The following is a 13,752-nucleotide window of genomic DNA, read 5'->3' as shown; positions in this document are numbered from 1 at the left end:
GCCGAAGGGCCGCGAGTCGGGGAGGGCCAGCCCGGGGCGAGGGGAGGCCGAGGCCGAGGCACATGCGCTGCTGGATTCGGCAGGGGCTGCCCAGGCACCCGCGTGCCTGCCCGGCTTTGATGCTCCTGTGGCCCGCTCTCCCAGAACCGGGGCTCCATTGTCCTCGGCTCGGCGCGGAATTGTTATTATTATTGTTACATTTATATGCCGCCCCGTAGCCCATAGGGCTCTCTGGGCGGCTTACAACAGAACAATAGAACAAGAGCCGGGGTCAGACTAGATGGCCCCGGGGTCCCTTATGACTCGCTCTCTATCTGTGTGCCTAAGAAAATGCATATGCCACACAAATGCGATAATGCATTCGAGCAATACAATCAAGGAATACAATATTAAAGTGTAAGCAATAAAAAAACAAAACTTACTATAATAATAATACATAATATAATAGTATATGCCTGGAGGAGTATTTTTCATGGGGTCACAAAGAGCTGGGGCTGTTAATATATGTTGCTTCCACGCAACTTCGTGGCAGAGTTCTCTGGAAGGAAGTTTATTGTTGCTGCTGCATCTGGATATTGCAAAAATGCAGATGCACAATTTTCTTGGCACATTTGTCCAACCCCTCCCCCCAAACTGGGGGTGCACCTGACCTGCTCTTGAGTACCCGAAGGGTGGGTTAGCTCCTCCATAGCAGGCTTAGTTTTCTGAAACCATAGAGGGGATCAGTGTCCTATTCTAAGGTTTCCACGCTTCACCGTGGCTTCTCCGGTCATCTGGACATGGGATTGCCATTTTGTCATTGTTGGTTATGGGAATGCCATGGAGTCCCCTGGCAAGAGTGGCTATAGAATCGGTTGCAGAAGTGGCTGCCTCTTGCCCTTCCTCTCTGCTGCCCTCAGTTCCCTAGCAATGGATGGATGCATCACTTTATTCCCATTAGCTGAGCAGCGTGTCTGTCTCCCTGTGAGCTTGGAAGTGGTGCAAAAATACATGGAGGGAGAAGTAGCTGCCCCTTAAGCAGGTGCGAGGGATGGCCGTTGGGAGGGGGGCCTTTTCTGCAGCTGCTCCCCATATTTAGATGCTCTGCCCAAGGAGATTCTCCTGACACCTTCCTTCCTTTCTTTTCTGTGCCAGGCAAAGACCTTTCTTTTTTAAAAAATATTTTAATAACTAATGCCATATGACCTTGGTTTTGTATTTTCTGCTTGTTCTTTAAATCGCTGTTTCATTTTTAATGTATTATTTGTTTTTGCTGTATTTTTATTCTGTTTTTATCTTATAATTGTGAGCTGCCCAGAGGTGCTGTGACACAACTGGGCGGCATACAAATGTTTTAAATAAATAAATAAATAGGGACTCGTGACAAAAGTATTTATTTTATTTTCATCAAAGCCTTTGGGGGCTCGGGGGCCCTGGGGAGTCCTGCAGACCATCACATACTCTTGGGAGGAGCAGGAAGGAACCCCCTTCAGGGCCCCTGCAGACAAATCGGGGGGAGGCTCCTGCGGTAGCCTAGGCAAGAACAGGGCAAGGATGGAGTTTTCACATGTTGGGCCTGCCAGGATGCCTGGAGGGGAGGGAGGATGTAGCAGGGAGCACAGAAACCACACTGCCCGGGTGTGATTGTCTGCCTGGTACGTTCCAGCCAACAATCCACACGCTGTGGTGACAACATGGGATTGTTTGCTGTGTCCTGTGAACCCAGCCAAAATCTCTTGTTTTCTGTGGTTGGAGCAAGAATGGTGCTGCTTTTTAACCACTTTTATAGCCACAGTTGGAATTTTGTCATACACAAGCTTGTTGATGAGTTCATATTGGGAGACAGGTGGATTTGCCCAATACAGTCTTCAGTGTGTGTGTGTGTGAGTGTGTGTGTTTAAATCGAGTCTTAATATAACACAAAAGCAAAGTAGAATGTGAGGCTAGCAGTGTTACAGGGCATTGTGAGAGAACTCGAGTGGTGCAGATGGAGGAACTAAACCACTCTCCCGAGGATTCCGTCCAAGCTTCTTTTCTCTTTTCACACGATTTCCATTCCCCTGGCAGATGACATACTGACAAATGGCAAATCCTGCAGGAGAGATAGATCAACAAGGGGAAAGGTCTAGATTAATTAAGATTCCATGGTGCTTTAGCCAAGAGATGTGAGGATTTGCTTTTATATATTTTATTTTGCCTCTCCCTTGATCAAATAATTAGCATGCATCATAAGCATGTCCTGGGTTTCTATGGAAACATTAAATAGCACCCTCCCACAGCTACCACTTCCTTTCAAGAAGCTTACCAAGGGTGAAATAGAGAAGGTTAGAAACTTTTCCCTTTACAAAGCAACCCTCACGATGGGAAAACAAGCTTCCCCTTGCTCCGGGCTCCAGTTTGTTTGTTTCCATTTCTGTGCCACCCCATAACCATTTTAGACAGTGTTGTCCAGAATTAACCCATCTTTTACATTTATTTCATCTAATCTATAATGGGTCTGTAGTTTTGAGGAAATAACTCTTGCAAGTCCTTGGTATTTGAAGACCCAGGTATTCTATCCATGTGGTGAACCTGTTTTTGGGGTGAGGTTGAGTTGAGCACCACGGAAGGTTCATATGATGCTCAGGAGAAATCTTCCCCTGCTCTTTGCCAAGTACAGTCGTACCTTGGCTCACGAACGCCTTGGTTCACAAACAAATCAGGCCACGAACAAAAATTTCTGAAAAATTTTGACTTGGGTTGTGAACTCCGCATTGGGTGGTGACCAAGATCGCAGCCATCTCCCCGCACCCCGAGTGGGGAGATGGCCATGATCCCAGTCGCTTTCATGCAGGGAAGGCGTGTGTGATCGGAGGAGTGCTGCTGCAGGAAGGACCGGCGGAATCTCAGCCGTCTCCCCGCGGCTCTGCTTTGCTGCTCCTGTCTTCCCTGCAGCAGCTGCCTCGCCGCAGGGGCACGCGTGTGCGCACGTGCGTGTGGGGAGTGCAACACCTCTGTGGCAGGCTGGATAAATGAGCGTGGTGGGCCGGATCTGACTCACGAGCCGCAGTTTGAGGACCCGTGAGCTAAAGAAAAGAAGCAGTATATGCAAATGTGCATGCTACTTTTCAAAAAAAGGGGTTGGACTACAAATTGTTTTCTGTGCTCTTGGGTGATTTGTACTGTTTTCTTTAGGTCCCCAAATACTTGTCTCAGCAGTGGAGTAAAGCTTCAGGAAGAGGTGAAGTGGGGAAGCTGAGAATTGCCAAGTAAGAGCATTTATATTCTGCATTGCGTAGCTCAGGGTTTGAGCAGCGATGGTGAATGTGTGAGGCCTCTGCGTTTGCTCCCACCGGGCCAGAATTTCTGGCCCACTCCTGTTAGGTTCCTGGCTGCTAGTGCATGTATGGGCACAGCAGCATTATCATACTCCTACCAGTTGTATTGTAATTAATAGACATGCTGAAAATTTATTGCTTGTATGGTAAATGTTCTGAGGAAGAAAAGCATTAAAATATTATATCCTTTGTTTCACAGAAATCAAGGAAGAACTGAAGTAAGTAAATAAAATGCAAATATTATTACACAATTTTGTATTGCAGCATGTTAATTCATGACAGAATTCCTTTTAAATTATTAAATGCTGCCGTTACATAAGGTTTTGTGTGGTTGTTGACCAGGTCCACTCTTGCTTAGGGTCAGCCATGTTGCTGCATCAGCTGAACACAGATAATTAAGTGACCTGACAGAAAACGTTCTTGCAATGCTAACTAATAATTGACTTTTAAAAGGAAGATAGTTTTGTAAGTGTTGGCAGTAGCACATGCAACGCAAAAGGCCTTTTATAACAATTGAGTTGTCCTGTGCTTTCTTGGTAGAAAAAGAAGCTTGTTTACTTGCTATACACTGAGCAAAAGCACCTATGCATTGGAAAATCCTTTGCAAAAATGGGAAAATAGAATAAATTGCTTCCCCCAGGCTTCTGCCCTCTCTTTAGATGGAGGGACTGAGGAAAGTGAGGGACCAAGAGGACAAGAAGCGGCCTTTAAGTAGCGCTGAGTCAGAGGGGATGTTAGGGCTTGTGGGCAAGGAGATCAAAGGGAGGCGCCTCTGCAAGGAGAGTGGCTTTTCCTGGGTGCAAATTTGAACTGAGCAGCCAGGTGTCTGACTCTGGGGCTGCTGCCCAGTTGCACAAACTTTACTGGGATTCTTCCCTCACTCAGAAGACCCTGATTTGCACCAATGCATCATTCGGGCTAACAGTTGGTTACCTTCAGGCCATGAAGGTATTTCTTAGGTCAAAAAATCAGACGATTATTGAAGTAGGCCATACTGGGCTTCATGCAGAACTGGTCCTCACTCATTATAAGGATAACATCTTACAGTCTGTTTCAGTTTGTGGGCTTTTTAAAGTATTCTTTTACTGACTTTTTACAGTAGAAAATGATTGTGCATTAAATGTGGGTAAGCTATTGCACTTAATTTTGCAGTTCCTGTTATCCTAGCATAATGCACAACTGCTTCTGCAAATGAAACTTTATTGGGTTCTCTTCGCACAAGCGTAATGGGTGGCCACTTGCGCAGCGGAAAGATTCATGGGCACGTGCCTGGCATCATTTCTGTTTGCTCAATAACATCGTTGGATACAACTTCCAGCATGCAATGGCAGCCCACATCTGATATTGTTACTGTATATGGTTTCAGTTTCCGCCGCTTAAAACCTTGCACACAAATTGTAGTATGGCCCACACGGCGATAGACTGCATTCACAGTTCACAAGGTGTGTCTGGCCCCCGCACTGATGCTGGGCAAAGGCCTTTCTCAAACCCTATACAGCATATGGAATATATTTTCTTTGTCCTTCCAAAATGTTCAGAAGCAGTTGACGGTTCTTTCTAAGAAATAGTTAATGGTATTTGTGGTGTTCAGGTATCATTCACTTTGAATGAAGATCTTGCAAACATTGATGATATCGGTGGAAAGCCGACTTCCATCAGCGCACCCAGAGAACATCCTTTTCTTCTACAAAGCGTGGGAGGACAAACATTAACAGTGTTTACGGAGAGCTTTGTGGGTAAGTTGGATGGAAAAATGGCTGCCAATCAAGCCCCTGTGTCCATTGATGCTCTTTCATTGAACTGAGGTTGAATTTTTGTCCTTAGCCAGAAATTTGAAACGTATTCTCCTTTTGGAAAGCAATGTTGGAATTAAAATTTTGGAGTCAGAAACTGAGTGTTACTCTGAAGCATCCTAACATCCATTTCAAGTTTAGCGTCTATTTCTCCTTAGTTTAATTTATTTAGTCTCTGAACTAAGAGCCTTACTGTCACCCTGCACATTTTTTGCTGGTCTAGCAAAGCCAATTTGGAGGGGATGGGAGGAAAACTGGAGGGGTCTCAGAATGGCTGAGAGGCGCCTTGGCCTCTCCAGCCTCCTCCCCCCCATTGAAATGCCACCTTTCCCCCTTCTCCACGGTGCTTGGACTCTCTTCATTGCTGGCTGTGAAGAGGGTCAGGGCGCTGATCCTGCCCCCTCCTCGAGCTGGGGTGCTGTGTCCTGCCTCCAGTTTGCCTCGGGGCCACAGTGTTGCTTCTTTACCTCCTTTTTGAGTGGTTTACAGCATAGGAAGCCAGAGTTATATAAACGTAGTAAAACAAAGCACCACAAATGTTGATGCTCACAAGTTTGGCAAAATAGTGGTTTCACGAGCTTTGGAAAACAAACAAGCTACTTCCTAAGGGAGAGCACTTGGTTCTGGGACAGGAGGGCTTGCAACTGAATAACCAGCTGCTGTGAAGAGCGTGGCAGAGCCATGCTGAGCCGCTGTCTCCTACCTGGTGCCTTCCTGGTTGTGACCGTACCTCTTAGCACACCTGAATATCATCCATATGGGTTGGGGTTGACGGGAGTTGGTCCAAAACATTTGGTGGGTACCAGGCTAAGGAAAGTTGGTCTCTGTTATCCCACCTTCCATATTCCCCTCCTGAAAACTACAAGTGTTTTGTTTCTGTGGCTCCCCACCTTAAAGCTGTCTCAACTTTAAAGCTTGTAACCTTTCTCACCAAAAGTCGTGCTGTATGTCTTTTAGAAACCTGGCAGCCTGGCTCCTCGTGCATGAATATGGGACTGTTGCCCCACCAGAGGCAACAGCTCATGAGATGAACAAAATGAGATTTTGCTAAGGGAATTGTTTACACGGGGGTGTAAACTGTTGCTTTTTAAACTACAAGGATCCTTTGAATCGCTTGTGAGGGAATATTCTTATTCACTGCTCCTAATATATCCAAAGAGTTGTTCCCAGAAAATAGGCTCCCCATAGCTTTTTCCACAGAGCAGATTTTTCTAAACTCTACTCCTCTCAATCCTTGGCAACCAGGAACACAGGCTGGGCATTTTCTGAAGTTCCTTCTGGTCAGAGCTCTGCCCAGAGCCTTCTAGTGCTGAGCTCTGCTGTCTTCTTGGAACTTCACCACAGTCTCATTCTGTGGAAGCTCTGAATTTCTCGGTCTCTTCTCAGATTGACGTTCTCCTTTTACCAGCTCTCAGGTCTTTGGCCAGTGGCCCTCTTCTGCTCTGCTCCTCCTTTGCCCTCCTCAGCCAACAACCTTTAAGTGTCTCCAACGATGCCCTGACCAACCTTTACCGAAATCTCTTGGCCAGGTGGTCTAAGTGCCAGTCCCGCTGCAGATCCTGCCTGCCCTGGCCTAGCCCCGTGGGAGCTTCTCCCCGCCCGTCCTTCTGAAACGGTCACCTTTGCACCTCTCCCAGCTGCATCTACACCAACATCTCCATCCCTGGTCCTGGTCCTGCAGCCAGACATACCTGTGGCCTACGCCCTGGCCTGCCCCCGTGGCTCCGCAGCACTCAGGCAACAGCAGCAGGCTGAACCTGCGCTATTCTGTGACTCGCCACGTTCTCTGCAGGGACCATTTTCTGGTGATGCTCACTGCAGTCCCTCGCAGATGCTCCCACAGGGTGAAGAAGGGTCGGCAGCCCTGCTCTTCAGGGAATTTTAATTCCTGTGTGTTTGGAGCCACTGCAAATTTTTCTATGGAGTTCCTTCAGCTTTTGTCCTGTGAGCCCCATAGCCCACTCTCAGCATGCTGGCCAGAATTGGTTTTCGATGGCTCAAGATTTAAAATGTCACTGTCTAAAGTTGCCTGCTTGGTTGGTAAATGAGAGTCACAGCTATTTGTCATCTTTGCTGGGCTATTTTGTTTGTTCATGAAATATCAACTGCATTTCCTTCTATAAACATCACCAGTTGTACATCACCAGTTGCCATGCAACAGTGCAATTTGTGCTTCACATTATTTTGTCTTCATTGCCATCCCAATTTTACATCTCTTGCATATATTTCAATTTTAATAGGCCACCTCGAGCAAATTAGGTGTTTCCTTTCTGAAATACATAGTTACAGTATAACTGGATGACTAATGACACTTCATTTTAGATTGAGTGGCATTTTAGCTACCTAACAGTAATGATACAGTGCTGCAGAGAAAAGGGGTTTAGAAACAGTGGTGATTATCAGAAATAGCAGTCTCATGGCACCTTAAAGACACCTTATTCCTTCATGGGCTTCACTCCTTTGCGTCCAGAGCGGCAGGAAGACACCATGGCATTTGGCAGCCAGGAATATGATACCCATGAGCAAAAGCGGGGCGGATTACTCAGCTGCCTTTCAGGCCACACATGTAAGGTTAGATCGGGCACTACAAAACCCGTCAGAGCTGCATATATTTGGGAAGCCTCACAGTGGCCTGTAGGTACAGTCAGTGAAATGATGCTTGCTCCCCTCCAGGCCTGTCTCCCAGAGGCTACTCTCTGGAGGGTGCCGTATTCCCATGCCTGCGTTCTTTTTCTGGTCCCTCCCCACAGCACACCTGGCTGCATCACTTCTTAGAGCGTCTTCCTGAGGAGACGACTGATTCGAAGTGGTCCTTGAAGGAGCCCCCAAAAATGGATGCTTCCCAGGAAAGTTCATTGGAATTGCGACCCGCTGTGGTCTCCTTGGGGGCAGGGGGAATGGGGGGAGTGGCCGTGGAGGCGTTGCAGAGAGAAAGGCACTCGCCTTCCGTGGGAAGGTGGACCCATCAGGTGCGACTGGGGGGGGGGGGGGAGTGGCAGCGATGACAAGGCACACGGGTCTTCTCCTCCCAGGGGCCCAGCAGGTAGGGGGACGGCAGCACAGACGGGTGCCCTGGGGAGCCTGGGAGCGGAGGGGAGGCAGAGGCAGAAGAGCAGTGCATGGGAAGGGGTTCGTTTTTGGGAGTCATTGGGAAAGTAGGCGAGCTTGCAGCAGTCGTAGGGCTGCAGGGGCAGCAGGAGCCGGAGGACCTCCCACCGCAAGGGGTTGCAGGATGCAGGTGGCAGGCAGGGGCCCTCGAGCCGTGTCCCGCTGCCTGCCGGAGGCCTGGGGAAAGCAGGGGAGAATGGCCCACAGAGAGCCCGTTCCGCCCCTGGCACATGGTGGGTTGTCCCACGAGCACCCAACCTGCTGCGGCTTGTTGACAGTGATGGGCAAACGTGGTCTGGCATGCTGCCCACTGTGCAGTGTGCCCGTTGTGAATGTGAAACCGGGCGGCGCATCACGACAGCCCGATGGCGTTCTCTTTGCACGAGGCACCTGGTGTCAAGAGACGTTCTAGCTTCTTCCTTGCATTCTGGTATTCTGTGTCCATGCCAGGCTGTTCATTTCTACGAGCCCTCCCTGGAAGCACACCATCCCGTGAGAAAATTAGATCTGTGCAAAAGCTTCTTTAAGAGATTGAAGGCTTAGCTTACACAATAGATTATTAATAGCTCCTACAACATTTTAAATCAAATTACAAAGTGTGGATTTTAGAAAGAGATTCTGTGCTCCCATTTTATTTTATTTTTTTACTTTTCTAGCCCACTTTCTGTTGGAAGACACCACTTTGGTGTTTTATACACGAGTAATTATAGCACACTAGCACATTCCATAAGAAATTCATTTATAAGCAGCATAATTCTTTAATCTCTTTTTAATCTGTTTGGCAAACATGGCATATAAAGAGCCTCATCTGAATGCCTTTTCACTCCACAAAATCCCACTGACCAAAGAGCCACCTTCAGCTTAATGAATATTTAATAATTAATAATGCCCTTTAAAATCCGAACGAGGCCGTCAATGTTTGCCGCAAAGCTGTGCAGTTCCCTTGCAACAGGAATGCCGTTGGTTGTGCTGAACGTGGGCAAAGCGGCACCTTCTGGTCCTCCTTACCTGCCGTCGAAAGCTGCACGGACGCTTGGTTTCTCAGTCCTCTCAGTCTAGTTACCTAATCTTAAAATCTGGTTATCTATCCAGTGGTTTATCAAATCGAGTGGGTTCCCTCCCCACAGTTCTTTTGAGGTGGCTTTTGTTTGGGTAACGCTGAGTTGGAGAGGCCACCAGGGTTAGCAGGTTGGGCAGTGGGCCCCCTCCACCCCAAGGGAGTCCCACACTTTGCACCCGTTCCATAACCCCTTCATCGGAAGGGTCTTCTACTCAGTACCAAGTGGGATGTTGTGTGGTATGCAACAACTTGTAGAATCAGGCTACACATGGAAAACAGAAGCATACTCGCAGTTTTCCCTTTCCCTCGTGGAAGCTTACACGGGATTCTACTCTGTTGGACAGCCGGTAGAGAATAAAGTACTGGAAAATGCACCTGCTGGATTCAGTTGAATGGTAAGAGGGGTCCAGGCATATGCCTTTGAAATGGTTTGATTGACTTAATCACAGCTGTAGATGCTACATTATTTTGGCAGGAATTGAGAATTATGTAGCCGAATGCACACAGATGGTGTTCTCTCTCCCCTTCCCTGTCATCTTCTGGAAGTCCTGTGTGTCTGCGCCTTGACGTGGTGCAGAGACTTGATTCCAGAGACCGGCATGGAGCTTAGAAGTTTTGCTGCACATGAGTTCACTGTACAGTCTTGCAGATTTAGGGGCCTTAGGCCTGTACAGGTGAAAGCATCTCCTGCCTCCTGTGTCTCCTGCTTCTCTCTCATTGGGGCACACATGGAGATTGAATGGCTAGAGTGCCTCCTGCAGTTGCTGCTCTTTCCGGAAGACTCTGTGGTAGTTGTGACCATGGGAACCATGATACTGGGTTCAGACACCACGGCAAGTGATGGTGGAGCAGAGAAACTGTATAAAAATCTGTTGTTTCTTATTGTGGTTCCTTAAGACCAAACCGCAGCTGGGTTCAGACAACACAACAAACCACCAGTGGTACCAAAAACCCACAGCACTTGCTGTGTTGTCTGCACCCAGCCTGTGTGTGCGTTTGTGTATGTGCACGTGAGAGAGAGAGTTCTAGGTTGGAGGTTGGCGTGAGAAGGGAAAAGAGACACTGGAGTTTAGAAAGAAATAATGACAAGTCGCATGCAGTTTTGTGTTGATCTGTGGAGAGCAAGAGCAAAACAAACATTTTAAGAAATGACATTTTTCTACACTGAAATGTTAGTGCAATTAGACAAGATGCAAATGGAGGTGGTATTTTGTATAAACAGAAAAGTGGAAAGACATGGCGTGTTTTTGCTTTATGAGCATCTAAAAGTTGGTGGAAATGTAAACTACATCGAGTGCAGGTCTAGAAGGCGGGGGGAGGGGTGTAGCATGTGGGAGTGACAAGCTATTGCGTCACGCCACATTTTTCTGAGCTTGCAGGAGGGACCCATCCGTAGGTCAGGAATGACTCTGCAAGCTGCACCATCTGCTGGAGATGCGCCAGGCCTTCGTTCTAACGCCAGGCCCAAGCGTGTTTTCACATACGTTCTGTTGAGATGAGCGTGGCTGACTCAAGAAAGGGTACTTGGGAAGGCAGCCCAGGGCTCTGCGAGTTGGGGAAGGAGAACAGGCGTGCCGTGTATTATCCGCTTTCAGGAGCGAGTGCTGTGCAGATTGAGATGGCAGCGCTAGGATCCCTTGGCAGCAGCCCCCACTGAATTTAGCGGGCTTTACATCTGGATAACATGCAGCGCCTAGTGAGCGATCGTGTGGTAGCTGGCCAGCTCTGCAGGGTTTCACACTTGGGAACGTTCTGGGTCGTTTCCTGAGCTTCGCTGTAATGAACACAGGACCCCAGCGAAGGGTGACTCGCTTGTCCAGCTCTGGAGAGTCAACCCCATTCGGGGTCCAGGGAAGTGGAAACGAGCTTCCCACAAATACACTGGAAAGGGATTCAAAACGTGGCGTGTTGAATATCCACAGTGGGTCAAGATTGCACAAAAGATCTTGTGTTCTTTATGCCTTCACTGTAGGCAGTTTAGGCACAGGAGTGTAAATTCAGATCCAGCCCACCTGGGGTCCCAGTTTGACCTTCTGTGTTTCCTCAAAAGGCTATGTCCCTGGTCCCGGTCCCAGTCCTGGTCCCTTTCCCAACCACCAATTGTTTAGGGCATTTTTTATGCACCCCCCCCCAAAAAAAGGTTGAAATGCCACCCCTAACACTTGGTTGCTGGCAGAAAGAGCCTCAGCTGTACCATGCTGGCAGGTGTGGTCGGGCCCCTCTCTCGTTCTGCCTTCAGCCTTGCCTGCCACCGGCATGCACCCCAGCCACATCTGCTCCAACTCACAGCTCCACCCCGGGGCTCAAAGAGGCTCTGTGCTCCGCTTTGGCAGTCCGAAAGGTAGCCTTGCAAGTAATAACATGATGGCACTGCAGGCCACCAGACCCTCAGCTTTGCTTTGTTGTTGTTTCCAGAGTGCCCAACGGATGAAAAACCTGAGAGCAGCAGCTGCGGTAAGTAAGTGTTGCTGATAAATTGCTGTTCTGAATGTTGGCATTTGACCTTCTGTTTAAGGATCATTAAGAGGATGTAGACCTCAGTATAGCTGAAAAAAGCTAAACAAGCGGATCCATTTCAAAATGTAAAGATACTTGGGAGAAAATCTATTGTTTGGAATCTTTTAAAAGGTTTGACTATCTAATAGCATTGAGTTGCTATGGTCCTTTTGGTTTGCTTGCTTTTGTTAACCAGTACAGAAGCCAGTTTCAATTTCTCTACAAATAAAAACTTCAATTAGCATCATAATTTCAAAAATACACCTCTGATTTGCCCCAAACACCACAAATTACTACAAGCCGCTCACACTATATTCGGTTAAATGTCAGCTCATGCATACTCCTTCAGTCTGCAATATTTCATTCCTTATTGCTTTTCAGATGCTTCATTATTCACATCTTAGCCCCCAGGACTTCATTCAAGATGTGTTTTGCATTGAGCACACTCAAACTCAATATTGAATTTATCTGTTTAATTTCTTTGTAAAATCTGTTAGCAAATAAGCATTGGCAAAGCATTGTTTTATTTGAGGTTTCTCCCTCTGATTACAAGGTGTTAGAATACAATAACAAATATATCTCCCTCAGTTGGTATTTGCAAGCATGATTCGTATTCTTAAATTATGAGTGTATCTAGAATTTTACAAGGGCGTTTGTCCAAAAGCAGCACAAGCTCCACTAATTCTAAGTATATGAACACAAACAAGCATGGCTGCTTGCGTGCACACACTGAGGATTTGGCAGGTGGGCATCTGTCGGGTTCCCTCGTCTTGGCTGCCTGCATTCTGGAAAGCTTCCTTGCAGCTGTGAGTCTGAGCGCACCACCCTTCGTGCCCTCCAAGAAGCGAGCCTGGGGGGACGCTACGCAAGCTGCGCTCCTCTTCCGCATATGTGGCTTAGGTCTTGGTGCTTCTTGTGCTCTGGGAGCAGGCTGCTGGCTGGGCAGCCAGTTCCACAAGTGCTGGCCTGGTGCAGAACACACAGCAGCCCATCATTAAACAAGGTGTCACCAGGTTCCCATGACATGGAAAGCCACCCGAGCGCAGATGGTGGGGCACATTGTCCAAAACGGGTGCGCGCTTCTCACAAGATGGCTCGTCACTCAGCAGCTGGGTTTATGCATCGCCCCGTGAAGACATTTATGCGCTCAAAGTGTTGTCCGGACCCAGAGGACACGTCAAGCGCGAGGCTGGCCAAAACTGCTGGGGAGTCACTTGGCCGAGTGGCGAAAGGGGCTTGTGCTCAAGCTGAGCGATCCGTCCACAAGGATGTTGGAAACCTCATCCGTTTGTGCCTCACATTTTAGAGGAATCCTTTACATGCAGGAAGCCCTGTGTGCAGAGATGGTTTTCTTTTAGGAAACAACTCTCCTGGCCCCCTTGGCCAGCATGGCAGCTTCTGCCAACTTCTCGGTATTTCCCAGTGCAAGACGAGGACCTGCTGTTCTTCACTGCTGCCTAGTGAGGTTTTCGGGCCAGGCCAGCTGTGCACCAGGGTGAAGCATGGAAGGAACGGGTGTCTGGTGCAGCAAGATTATTTTTCAGGCATGTATCCAAGCACGATGCACTATTTTATGTTGCGCTTCAGTTTCAGAAGTATCTGAAACAGACACTTTAGGCCTCCCATGTCCTGGTATCTCGATTAGAAACATCATTCATATTTTAACATATCCCTAAAATGCTGTTTTTAGTCACCGTGCCTGGGGAGTGCACAGTGTACTCTTCCCCGCCGCCCAGCACACTGCTTGGCATTGCCATGCCTTCATACTGGGAAAAAGTGGTGCCCCAAGCCCAGTGCCCCAAACCTCCCACACAGTGCTCTCAAGTTCCACAACACCGTTGCCTTTACTGGCAAGGCTCTCACTTGCTGCTCTGGATTTCTGGGTGGAAAGCACAGCAGCGGCTTTGTTTTCCACACTCGGCACGTGCCCTGAAACCACTCCCGTATTGTAGAAGGCAGAAGAGACTTCAGCTGGAGGTTTCCAGCCTTTCCTCCTCTG

The 13,752-nt window shown here is 48.1% G+C and overlaps 1 protein-coding gene across 1 annotated transcript in view; it reads left to right on the top strand.

Annotated features, from left to right (window-relative positions):
- Positions 1-3,157: 3,157 nt before the first annotated feature.
- Positions 3,158-13,752, top strand: part of GTF2F2 (general transcription factor IIF subunit 2) — a 41,513-nt gene continuing 30,918 nt past the window's right edge. The window contains exons 1-4 of the mRNA XM_044448174.1: positions 3,158-3,227; positions 3,496-3,514; positions 4,888-5,032; positions 11,673-11,711. The gene's annotated coding sequence lies outside the window, so the exon portion shown is untranslated. The remainder of the gene's footprint in view (positions 3,228-3,495; positions 3,515-4,887; positions 5,033-11,672; positions 11,712-13,752) is intronic.

This window comes from Varanus komodoensis, unplaced genomic scaffold (genome assembly GCF_004798865.1).
Source record: "Varanus komodoensis strain SLA01 unplaced genomic scaffold, ASM479886v1 scaffold54, whole genome shotgun sequence".
Taxonomy (NCBI): domain Eukaryota; kingdom Metazoa; phylum Chordata; class Lepidosauria; order Squamata; family Varanidae; genus Varanus; species Varanus komodoensis.
Note: the sequence above shows the minus strand (reverse complement) of the source record. Positions and strands in the feature narration are given on the sequence as shown.